A 12,578-nucleotide genomic window follows, 5' to 3' on the forward strand; every position below is an offset into this window, starting at 1 on the left:
ATCGGTAGTATGTGTTAATATAAGCCGGCTGTAATATATCACTGTGGGTGATAGAGCGGTTATCGGCGTTACCTGCCACGTCAATGAATAGCCGCATACCTATTAAAATATCTACACTACTAGTGTAACGCAGGTTCACTTGAATTTAGGTAACAAATTTACTCATAATAAAAGAAGTCTTTTTAAGAAGGTATCAGTATAAATTGGCTATAAAACACATTCGAATTTTAGCTAAAACAATCAGTGGATAGTGGACGTTATATGCTAGATGAGATAAATGATTGTTAGATTTTTTCGATTTTGGGGCAAGGTGCAGTGATAGCCGAGTGGTATAAGTTGACACCTCCCACGCAAGTGGTCGCAGGTTCGAACCCGAGGCAACACACCAATGACTTTTCCAAGTAATGTCTGTATTAGAAATAATTATCACATGCTCCAACGGTGAAGGAAAACATCGCGAGGAAACCTTGCATGCCTAAAATTTGTTAAATACATTTATTGAGGGCATGCAAAGTCCCCAACCCGCACTTGGCCAGCGTGGTGGACTCAAGGCCTAAACCCTCCCTCATTACGGGAGGAGACCCTTGCCTAGCAGTGGGACAGTAATGGGTTAAATTTATTTTTTTATTTTTTTTAATACCAACTATGCCACAATAATATACCCAAACTTATTCTAATCTTAGTCAAAAGTTATCAAATCGTTTCACAAATAGCCCAAAATCATAGACACCGAAATAGAACTTTAAAACAACGATCCGAACTATAAAGCGAAAACAAATAACTTGTAAAAGTCAGTCAAAGGTTACAAACGAACGCCCTACAATAAACTATCGGTGTAACATTTAAACCGAGACCAGAATTTATTTGTGGTCTGATCGGTAGTTTAGCGGTGGCTAATGGACACTGGTCCATTACTATTCAATAAGTTATAACTTAGCGAGCGATATTGATTCTTTAGAATAATATTACTTTTGCGATCTCCCGTCGCAAGTATAGTTCAACAATTTAGTAGAGAGATTAAGCATGCGCAAAGAGTCTGAAGTACATACATACACCTAACATACATACAAACATAAAATCACACCTTTAGGGTTAGGCAGGTAAAATATCAAAGATTTACTTACTAACTTTTATTTTTGAAGTCAATAATGACGCGTCCGTAGAAAATATAAAAATTCATCTCTGCCAACCACTACGTTTATAAGCGTGATTTCAGGAAAGTAAGTCAGTTCGTATCCAATAAAAAGAACTTGTAGCAAATAGGCAACTGTTTTCTGCATAACTCAGCAAGTGACAAACTGACAACATTCTTAATTCATTTTTTTATCAATTTTTCACTCGCTAACCTTGCTCATTCTACTTATGTGATACTAACTTCTAGATAAAAAGTATCCTATGTGTCACTGACTATTTGTGTACAAAAAGAAATCAATAGGAGTCAAAAAATCAAAAATCGGATCAATAGGAGTCGGAGTAATAATGTAATTCTATATATGTACATCCATAGCTACAATCTATTTCTTAAAAAATATCCCTTAAAAAGCTATACGTAAACAAACAGACAACCCGTAGAACTATCGTCACCATAACATAATATTTTACCTCTCATCGTTGTCACAATGACTGGCAGAAAGTACCTTTTGAACGGTTCTAGCTAAACGGTGAATAGAGCCTTTTGGTTAAAAATACCTGTTTTATTATTATATACAGCGTTTAACGTGATCGCTGAGGTCAATATACTTTTGGTAATACTTGAAATAGATAGAAAAGAAAACTATTTCGCTAGCTCTTATCCCCGGTTCCGTGCCTTCTAGAAAAAATAATAAAAATTTTACTTGATGAAGCAAATAGATTTTTTATTTTGGAATATTTTCGAACATTTGCCTATAAAACCAAAATTATTCTAAATCAAATCTGTAACGCTATGTTCTCAACTCACTGGCGCTTAAAATGTCCTGATATCCGGGTACGGTGGCTAATTTGACTGGAACCGGCCATCGATGCTATACTTTGTTTATAATGTATTATTCGCACAATACGCAAGTACATTCTGTTCTTTATTCTTTCACAACCAAACCTGGCCGATGCTTCAAAAAACCACTTATACTTCAAGCAAAGCACTAGACACCGTCCGAATGAGATCTAAAATACTAGAAAATTTCACTCAATTCAACCAACTACACTGTCCATAGTGAAATAATCCGTCCAATAAATGTAACATTTAAATTTCAATGGGCAATTGAAACAGTTACCAGGAATCGAACCCGGCTCGTGTTGGACTCGGCAACGGTCTGTACATTAATATTGAGAATCAATCTAATTTGTCAATGAAAGTCACTGGCAGCCACCGATTACTACACCGCGGCTGCTAAAATGACGCTTTCATAGTTTTGTTGGATGAAATAATAATTTATTTGAAGGGGTAATATTTCTATCAATAGAAGTATTTTTTTACGAAGGCTATCAGATGTAATGGTGGTAAAATCTGTCAAAAAAATATTTAAATAATTAACATAAATCAAAGAAATAATTTTGTCATTTTAATGACGCGATGACACAAAAAAAGAAAGTCTTAATCGTAATTAATTTTATTTTTATTCCCTTAGTTTGTCGCTTGAGTGGAGTGAAATAAATAATTTGAATTCGAATTTGAATTTGAAAATTGGCAACTACCGATCATAAAGTTCGATTGCAAGATCAAATAAATTTAATTCGTTTTTGAATCTCCTCAATATTAGTACATCTCTACATCTAGACTTATAGGTATACGGCCTGGATATAAAGCATAACATATCAGTTACATCCTAAACAACATTCAAATCAAACATTACGCAACCACGACCGGACACATTTATCGGCAATCAGCGCTCCACAAGCCCCGCGGCACATTTTAGCGGCACAGCCTCTAAATCAGGGGCAATTAACGTCAAAACAGTAATATTGACTGGGAATCTGAGAGCACTCAGTTTTATTCAACCTCAGGCCAACAATCACCTGATTTGATTTGTACGTCAATCTTAGATCCCAACTGGTTTATTTATTTCGTTGGATAGTTTTCTTTGGAGTGATCGTAATTGATTGGAGATTGGCGGTTATGTCCTTTGGGTTTTGGGTTGTAGGGTAATTTTGTTAATGTTTGGACTGATTGTTTGGTAGGTCGTGTAAGTTGTGAATATTGAAAAAAGACAGTTAACTGTTACGTTATATTAAAGAAAAACTTTAATATGGAAGAAAGTAATAAAGCTGTTTAAAAATAATATTTGACAGCTATTTAAATAAAGCCCATACTCACTATTTATCTAATTTAGGTATTTAAAATCATATCTAATGTCAAAAATAAAAGTCTTTTTAATTCAAAAAGCTTGTCTATCTCCACTAAAAATGTTATAGGAAGTCGTATTGTAAGTAAGCTGCAAAAGCCTTTCCGTGCTTCGTAGAATGTCTACGTAGCGCTAAACCGTAGACGCATTTCGTAGAGCTTCTACGTGGGAATGCGCATGGACTACGCAATGCGTGTGCAACGATAAATTCGGTAAGTATACACTTACACGGTACCTATATTGGTAATAAAACAAGATTAAGTGTGAGTGGTAATATTAAAAAAAATGTTTTACTATACTTATGACTTATTTTAAAATATGATTCATATTTGATAAATAACTCTACTCGTACTCTAGATAATTTAGTAAAAAATAGCACTCACTAGACTGGCAATATTTTACATGATAGAGACATTTTTTGATTCGATGAAAATAAACTTTATAAAATATTGTAAATTGGTAATCCAGTATAAAACTGATAGTAGAAATTTGCTTTTGTAATCATACAAATTAGTTTGATAGCAACCGCAGCTGATACAAAATTCATTCAAACCTACAATCCACTATTTTAATAACCCGTTATAACAATCCAATACATTTCTATAAATAATTAAGCATCCAATTAAGAAGATTAATCACGTGTCACTTAAACACTAACCCGCCGCGGCTCGCGGGGTTCGAAGTGGCGCTAACAGGTAACTTACAACCCAGTTTAATGTAGCTGATCATCCCTGCAGCATCACTGCAAGGGTTGAACGACCGCGCGCATGCGTGCATCACGTTTTTCAGTCTAAATAGCCAACGGGCCGTCTTAGTACGTTCTAACTGCGATCAAATTTCGATCTTACTATGTAACCGAGTAGATCGTTTTGGTGCGTTCGGGTGGAGGAGAAGCGTGGAGCAGCGGAGGCTTGCTCGCTCAGTGAGTCGCCGTCCGTCGTCGGCAGCGCGCGCGAGCCTGTACTCGACTTTTTCCCCCCCGATAAAAGTTTTTAAGTTACGTCTCCGTACATCGTTCGAAGTGTTCATACGAACGAATTGTTTTCAGTGCATACGGATTTCTGTGACAGCTATTTGGAGTTTTAAACGTGTTTTTATAAAGAAATGAAAAGGTGAGTTTGGTTTTTCGGGTATTGTTTTTAATGCGGATTTTCTCTGCGCTATTGTGAATAATTAATTGGTAAGTTTGTTTCGTTGTTTTTGTGAGATGTTCAAGTATTTTACAGGTTTAAATTGTAGCAAAATAAGTTTCTGTGCTGTATAAATATTTAAAAATGTGATGGTCTATATTTTTATAAAGTAGCATTTTTTAATGGACGCGAATATTTTTGGGACCGCTAATTATAACAAATCTACCTAGGAAAAGGGGTTGATAGGCAATTCTTTCTATGAACATTTTTTTTAAAGAAAGTTATCTAAAAGAAATGGAATATATTTAAAGCTCTGTTGTTTCAAAGAGAAACCTGTGCCCAGTAATTGGTAAAATTAACTTTTTTTTATTTTTGACGAAATTCGAGAGTGCCGTTAAGGTAAAAAATTGTGCTTTAATATTTTTTTATGGCTTTACATATATTTTTGACTATTTTTAGCAGAATACGATTTTTGTGAGATTAAAAGGAACGGACTCCACACTCCAGATGTCTATTTTAAAAAACATATTATAATATTAATATTTTACTGGAACGCGAGCTGAATTAAAAGGTTATTAAAATATGGCAAAATAGAAATTTTAATTAATATTGTTATTGCGAAATACAGGGTTATGTCATCGTAAAATATTAATGGAGGGCCACTATTACCACACTTTAATTTTCGTAATTGGTGGGCATCAAGAGTAAAATAGTTTTTTTTCAAAGTACTATTTGTTTACTCAGATAAAAGAGTGCTAATAAAAACGAAATAATACATGAATAATTAGCTGTTTTTTTGGTATTTAAAATTATTTTTATTAAAGATCATAATTAAAAGAATTGTGATCAGTTGAGAAGATTGCGAAAGACCTTTGCTCGACGATGGGATATTTTTTAACCCGTTACTATTCCACTGCTGGGCAATGTTTATTTCCGAACGAGGGAGGGGTTAAGATTTGAGTCCACTACGCTGCCCAAGTGCGGGTTAGGGACTTAGCATACCTTCAAAAAAATATATTAAGCAACATTTTAGGCATGTAAAGTTTCAACACGATGTTTTCCTTCTCCAGTAAAGCAAGTAATAATTATTTCTAATACACATAACTCCGAAAAATCATGGCGTGTTGCCTCGGATTCGAACCGCCGAACACTTGCGTGGGCGGTGCCACATTTTACCACTCAGCTTTCACAGGAAATATCTAGCCTTGAAAAAAACCTAACTTTAATATAAGAGATTAGGGGTATTTTTTTGTCTATTTGAATGGTTATGACCTAGCTACGGCTTAACAGATTAGTATATAGAAACGAAGATAGTTACCTAAGATAGATAAACCTCTACACGTGGAGTCTTATACAAAAGATAGTTAAAGTAATAAGCTTTCGAATGCCGACGGAAACACTACTTAGGTACATAGAAACACGATATCAAAGTAAATATTGTACTCATAATATTTATTTATAATAAGATTTTCCGAGAAAATACGATTGCGCATGAAGTAAATTGTAGGTAAAGCTTTTTATAAAGATTCAGGTAATAAAAAACCTTTTGCAGCTGTCTTTACTTTCATAACTGTAAAAATAAAGTACCTAACGACGTGACAAGCAATATTTGGCTTTAAAAAATGAAGCTACGTTTTATAGTAATTTGCGAACATGAGCTATTACTTTATCTATCGGTTTAGTTATCCGACAGTTAGCCTTAAACGGTGGAATCGAAGTTATTTAATGTGCTATTTTTAAAACCTAATAATTTATAGTTAGGTTAACTAAATTATTTTTTTCAGTTGGAAATTTACAGATTTTATGAGGAACTTTACTGGTTTCTGGAGAAATTTCAATCATTTTTCCACAAAACTTGAACCAAATTTTATTCTCATTCATAACGCCAAACAGTTAGACTCTTTAACACAATTTTTGCCAGAACCGAATGCACGTTTAGTAAATCTTAGAGCTTTAATAAATAATAGATGGAGTACTTACAAAAGAATAAGGAAAGAAGTGATAGAAACGTAATCCTACATCTTTCGGGTGCGGAACACGGATCGCAATACGGATCGGATATCACTGGTCTGAATTATTTGTAGACTCTTTACCTGGTCTACGGTTTACCAGTCACTGTGAAAAATGTAGAGATAGTTTGTTAGTCTTTTAAGCAAAATAATATTACGTGATTAAAGTATTATTGGGACACGGTCAGTCAATTATTTTTAGTCAGAGATAACGTACAAAAAAATAGAGTCCAGGGATTTAATACTAAACATTGCGCTCAGTGACTGTGTTGTACGAGAATGGGCCTTTAGAGTCTGTAAAATTTAGGGTATGATACTTATTGCTTACACAGCCTGTGAAAATCAGATTCAGGTGATTTATTTGACACAATAATTCGAATCCGACTCACATTATTATGTGTAATGCACCAATGATTGTCGTTAAGTCTGGTCGCCTAGTCGTTACGTTTAAAAAAAATGTCCTATTGTCATATTGCTACCAAACCCGTGCCATTAAATTCAAAAATATATTATGTACAAAACCTTTACCCTCTCAGACAATTCCAGGTAAAACATAATACTGTTTATTTGGTAAGTAATTCTCGGCAATAAGCCGAAGCCTCGTTGTATGAAACACAGACGAGCTGGGCGGAGTTTTATCCACCAATAGAACGACGGTAAAAGTTCGCTACGCTCCTTGCTCGGGGATCGGTGACGCGACTCATTTTCAACAGTACAGCCTCTTTTTAAGCCTTTTTAAGAACAATTTGGTTACGAGAAAGAAATATGTACGGAAGATTTTCAAATTCGTTGTTATTTGTGTAGAATTATAGGAATTTGAAGGCTCTAAAGTTATCTTACAGCTACTGCATCTAGGTTATCTGAAACCACTTTTATACTTGTGTATCCAATTTTATATGTAATAGTAATTTAGAAAATATAATATTGTATACATATTTTTGTTGTCAGCTTGGCCATATTGACTAAAACTTAATTATAATTAACTTTTAAGCAAAATGTAGATCTTAAATACTGAAACTAAGCTAATGCTTAAGTTAATTACTAAAACATAAGAATCTGTGTTTTGGTTTAATATCTTAACAAATTTTAATAATATATTATTATCAAGGTTTCGAATATAACTTTTAATACAATTATTTCTTTGAGACACACCTGTAAATACGACCCAAAAAAATACGCACAATAAAGCTATCACGAATCTGAATAAATAATAGCATTTATACAAAAACAAATCGTCAACCCCCCGTCGTATATCTTTTAGAAGAAGGGTTAGTGACGTCGTTTGGATGTCACTCGCACGCGTACCAACAACTGCGTTACACTTTATGAGTAACTATTATAAACTATTCGTGTAGAAATGTATTGGGTGATATATTTTGGGAAGTAGTTGTTAGGATAGCTTGAAGGATATGAAAATGTACTTGTAATTTAGTGGAGCATGTTTTTACGGTAGTCTTAAAAACTGCTCTTATACAATTAAATTGTTTCAAACTTATGAAAATATAATCTTTTTTTGTATGCCTGAAAGTAAATAAGAATTACTATGTTCTGTAACCTTAATAGGGTAAAGCTCCCTACGGTTCTTCAAACCTAACCCTATTTCAATTAAACTTTTTCTGTTTTATGTTCAAATTAAGTGTGTGCCATAAGACTCATAACTTGCCCTATTGAAACAAAAGCGCTTTTTCTACCCGACATTGAAACCGAGAATGAACATTCAATGTTTCATTTTTCTGCAGTAACATTTATTTTGCGTTAACCTCGTAATAGTATGTTATTCAGCACAGGTAGCTCAGAGTGGTTTTAAATTTTAATACTCTATGTATTTACAATATTGACTAAACACTGATATGTTTAATTTAGTAATCAGCAAATAGATTAATATCCCGAGGCCACTATTATAACTGCCAGCATCAAATTAAATTCTATTTCGCTAATAACACATATAATTCCTAATAATTTAATCGTTTCATTATCAAAAAACATAATAATATTGATGATTGCTTTTCTAGTGCAATGTGATATTAGCCCCCGAGTACTCGAGTTCGATTTCCAAGTAGGGCGTTGCGATACTCGTTTTAATTTCTGCGGAAATATTCTCGATAGTACCTATCTATCCGGAATTTGGTTGCATACAAATTATGTGACAACTGCCTTTGTCGAAAATCACAAACTACTAAAAGTAGATGTGATTCCGTGTATACGCCTTTACATGCACCTCGGGTACAAGAGGTTTTTTATTTTGTTTTGTAGTATGATTAATGGTCAATCTAGTGTCAAAGTTGTTTAAACTTTGACACTAGATTGACCATTAACGCCTCCCAATATTCCTTTGACATGGCTTATCTAATATTATCTTAGTAGACAATAACCGGGGCGGATTTTTTACGTGCATTCTGAAGCATGGAGACGTTTTGTTCAAATACGACTATGTGATCACCCATCTGTAGAATGACCGCCCCATGGACTGCTTAACCCGTTTGCAGACCCGTAAGCATAGCTATGCGACCCCTATAGTAAACAAGAGTATAACAAGTGAAAAGTTATTATAAAATACTAAACAGTTTTCACAAAGTGAGCCGCAGGTGCGCATTGGACACTTTACTACTAAACTAAAAATAGTTCAGTCCTTCATTACCTTAGTAAAAAGGTTGTTTTACAAGTTTTCAGTTTATCGTCACGTAAAACCTTTTGATGGAATATTCAGTAGTGATTATATTGTAAGTGGTGACTGTAAAAGCCTTGACATTACTTCGCTAAATGTTAAAGTTTGAAGTGCTATGGGTTTTTTGAAATTGACGTATTTAAGTTTCATTATTTATTTATGACTATTGAATTGTATTTAAAAGCTTGACATTTGAAATTAATTGATATCTATTACTTTAAACTACGCTACTTTCCTACAAGCACTTTCAATAGTCAATTACCAAATGTAGGAATTTTACTATTACTCACTTACTTCTAACTTGTTAGTATTAGAACACAAATAAACATGTAAATTAAGTTTACCTTAATATTAATGTCAAAAATATTCAAATTGCTGTATTTTCCAGTAATACAAATCGAAATAAAATTAACCGAATTCATTGTAATCTTTAAAGCGTACAATCTGTACCGTAAATAATGAAAGATAAATAACAGAAAATGATTAACTCCATTACTCTTATCATCCACAGTGCGGGACAAACGAAAATGAATAATTATAATTTAAACAAAAAAACATCCCCTTTTCTTATCATGAACAACAGCCAGTGGAAAACCCACCTTATTACTGAGAGTCTAAAGTCTAAACTCGTTTGTCGACAGATTGTTCTATACACGTCATCTGCAGGCAATGAACAACGGAGACAATAGGCTATATGAGGTCTTATTTGCGTTTGATGAAATACTATGGGATTACTCCATGGTTGAATAACGTCGTATGTGAATTATAAATTAGATCCGCACACAATGGGATCGATATTGTCGTTATGACGTTTGATTTGGGAAGGACGTTTTGTCAGTGGCATTTTTTGTGACAGGTTACCGATGAATACGTACGAAGATGGAACTATTTTCTCGTGGATTGAAAGGGCTGGATTATTTTTACCGCTAAGATTACTTTTGTGATTTTTCGGTGAAACTGTTGTGATTTAAAATTGTAACCGTAAAATAGTTGTGAATCAAAACGGTTTAGTATTAACGGCAACTCTATTCAACTGTATGCGTATTCTCAACTATGATCAAATTAAAGAAATACAAAGACACATTTTTGATTACCATATTTAGCATTGGCCTATACCCTTCTTCGTTTGGAAGTAGACCCTGGGAAGGCGTGCAGTTAAAAAAGCTTTATAAATTATATTTGAATGCAAGCTATAATTTAACATTGTTCAGAACACAAACAAATACTCAAGAACATCTTGTGCTACGATTTCTTTCTTTTGCTTTATTCATATCTCACGATACATGCCCGCCGGAAACGAGTACTGCAGGTTTTTTGAAGTGTACAATAATATCAGATGATAGGATCTATATATGTATAACTTTTACCTAGGCGTCTTATTCTCTCAAATTTGTTAATACCTATAAGACAGTAATGAATGTATGACTTGGACTGCCTCTCTAGCGTATTCTCGAGTTAATAAGATCTGGGCTACGAAGGGTTGAGTCAGAAAGCCTCCACTGAATTTTAAGAATTTCTCAGAGACTGCTCGGATGTTGAGTTAGTAGACCTCCGTGCCTTGAAGAGTACCTAAAGCCATCGGTCTTCAGCTAGACCACCGGTCGTGTCGATTTAACCGTTCCACCGGGCTATGAGAGTAAGGGAATACAAAGTTTATCCATGTATATTGTGCATGCACTTGGAGACTATAAAGAGGTCCTGCACAGTTGGCTGGTTTAAACGAAACTGGCCGCCATATCCAAATATCGGCCACTATTAATTAATTTAATGTAAAAAACGAAACAGACCAACATTTACATTAATATTATAAGCAATATCAAACTTGTTTACATTTTAAATATACTTTATCATATTTGTGCCGTGTTTTTAGTTTCTTATCAAACGTTTCCGACGCCATGTTTTGATTTGATGATTGATTCAATGTTATTTTTGTTCATTTAAAATACGAAGCAGTAATTTATATAAATAAAGCTGCAAGTAAAATTTTTACCACATAGCTATTTTCCCCATATATACATTTTATTTTAAAAAGTTGATATCCACAATTTTGTTGAGTACAATATAATCCCAAGAGATATTATATTTTTTCATACAAACATTCCAAAAAATTTGATTTAAAAGAAATAACACAACGGATTTTTCCAGTCGCTAATTCGTTGCAACTTGCAAGGTTATCGCTGTTCCGATGCATCATGATTGCACTCATTGAAATCAATTTAGATATTACTTCCTGGCTTTGATTGAAACTAAACAACAAACGATTATTTATGGTCTTCGGTACCGCAATTGGAAGCATTGAGTATCGAGAGTTTGACATTTAAAATGTGCAACCAAAATAGTTTCTACGACGCCCGCTAGAGGCGCTGAATTGTATGTCATACATTTTGTTTCGATAGCTTACCCGTTGTTGGTAGTCGATAGTGGTAGAGAATCGTACTACAGTAAGCCAAGAGTATGTATAATATTCAGATACACTCTTTATTCTATCACTCTCATAACATAGTGAGATGTATTACCAACACGACCAGAGAAATCAGACATAGGACCAACGGTTTCACGTGCAACTCTAGGCATAAATGTCTGTGACTTTAACCTCCAAACTCAGGAAAATTCTATGATCATCATAACTGTAACTCTAAACTGTGGGTAATCTCTGTGTATTTCTAGACAGCAGATCTTTATTAGTCGAGATTCAAACCCGTGACCTCTTGCGAGGAAAACTACTTGCGCCAATTACCAATGCGCCACAGAGGCAGTCAATTTACATTTTATAAAGAGTATCATAAAAAGGTAAAGATTGACACAAAAAGTGCGCCTCATACAAAGTAATACAAAATTAATTACGTTTAAATCTGAAGAGCCTGTCAATATTGACCGCTGCGTCGACGGCGCACGCAAATATTGTGCTTCAAGCGCATCGTTCACTTATTGCACTCATTGGGTAAGTAATTAGATAATATCATATTTTGATACTTCCGTAAAAGGTCAAAATGTGGTTCTTTTTAATGACTAGTTTAAGAATTCGTTGTTGAAATTATGGTTATTTTACTATTGATATAAACTTTTTCAAACAATACTTTATTTGAACGGCTTTTAATTTTGTAGTTTCTTAAATTGTGCTCTTTATTGCCACGGTCCTTGTTTATCTAGTATTCATTGTGCAGTTAATTTATAATTGATATTAACTAAATAATGTCCTCCTAGTAGATATTGGGCTATGGCGGCCAGTTTCAGTAATACCAGCTAATTTTACACTAATAATGTTATTTCTCTTAAATGTAACACATGCACAAATTATACAATCGTGCAATGAAATACGTTTTCTTTATCTACTATCCTAAAATCAATCCCTTGTCTCAAAACTACACCACTTCCTCATAGAAAAATATATACTGAACATCTTTATAAAGTGACATAAAAAATACATCTCCATTCTATAAAATTAAAAGAAAAA

General features: G+C 33.9%; 1 protein-coding gene across 1 annotated transcript in view; it reads left to right on the top strand.

Annotated features, from left to right (window-relative positions):
- The first annotated feature begins 4,198 nt into the window (after positions 1 to 4,198).
- Positions 4,199 to 12,578, top strand: part of LOC142973222 (lachesin-like) — a 95,929-nt gene continuing 87,549 nt past the window's right edge. Inside the window, exon 1 of the mRNA XM_076114859.1 lies at positions 4,199 to 4,432. The gene's annotated coding sequence lies outside the window, so the exon portion shown is untranslated. The remainder of the gene's footprint in view (positions 4,433 to 12,578) is intronic.

Source organism: Anticarsia gemmatalis, chromosome 5 (assembly GCF_050436995.1).
Source record: "Anticarsia gemmatalis isolate Benzon Research Colony breed Stoneville strain chromosome 5, ilAntGemm2 primary, whole genome shotgun sequence".
Classification (NCBI taxonomy): domain Eukaryota; kingdom Metazoa; phylum Arthropoda; class Insecta; order Lepidoptera; family Erebidae; genus Anticarsia; species Anticarsia gemmatalis.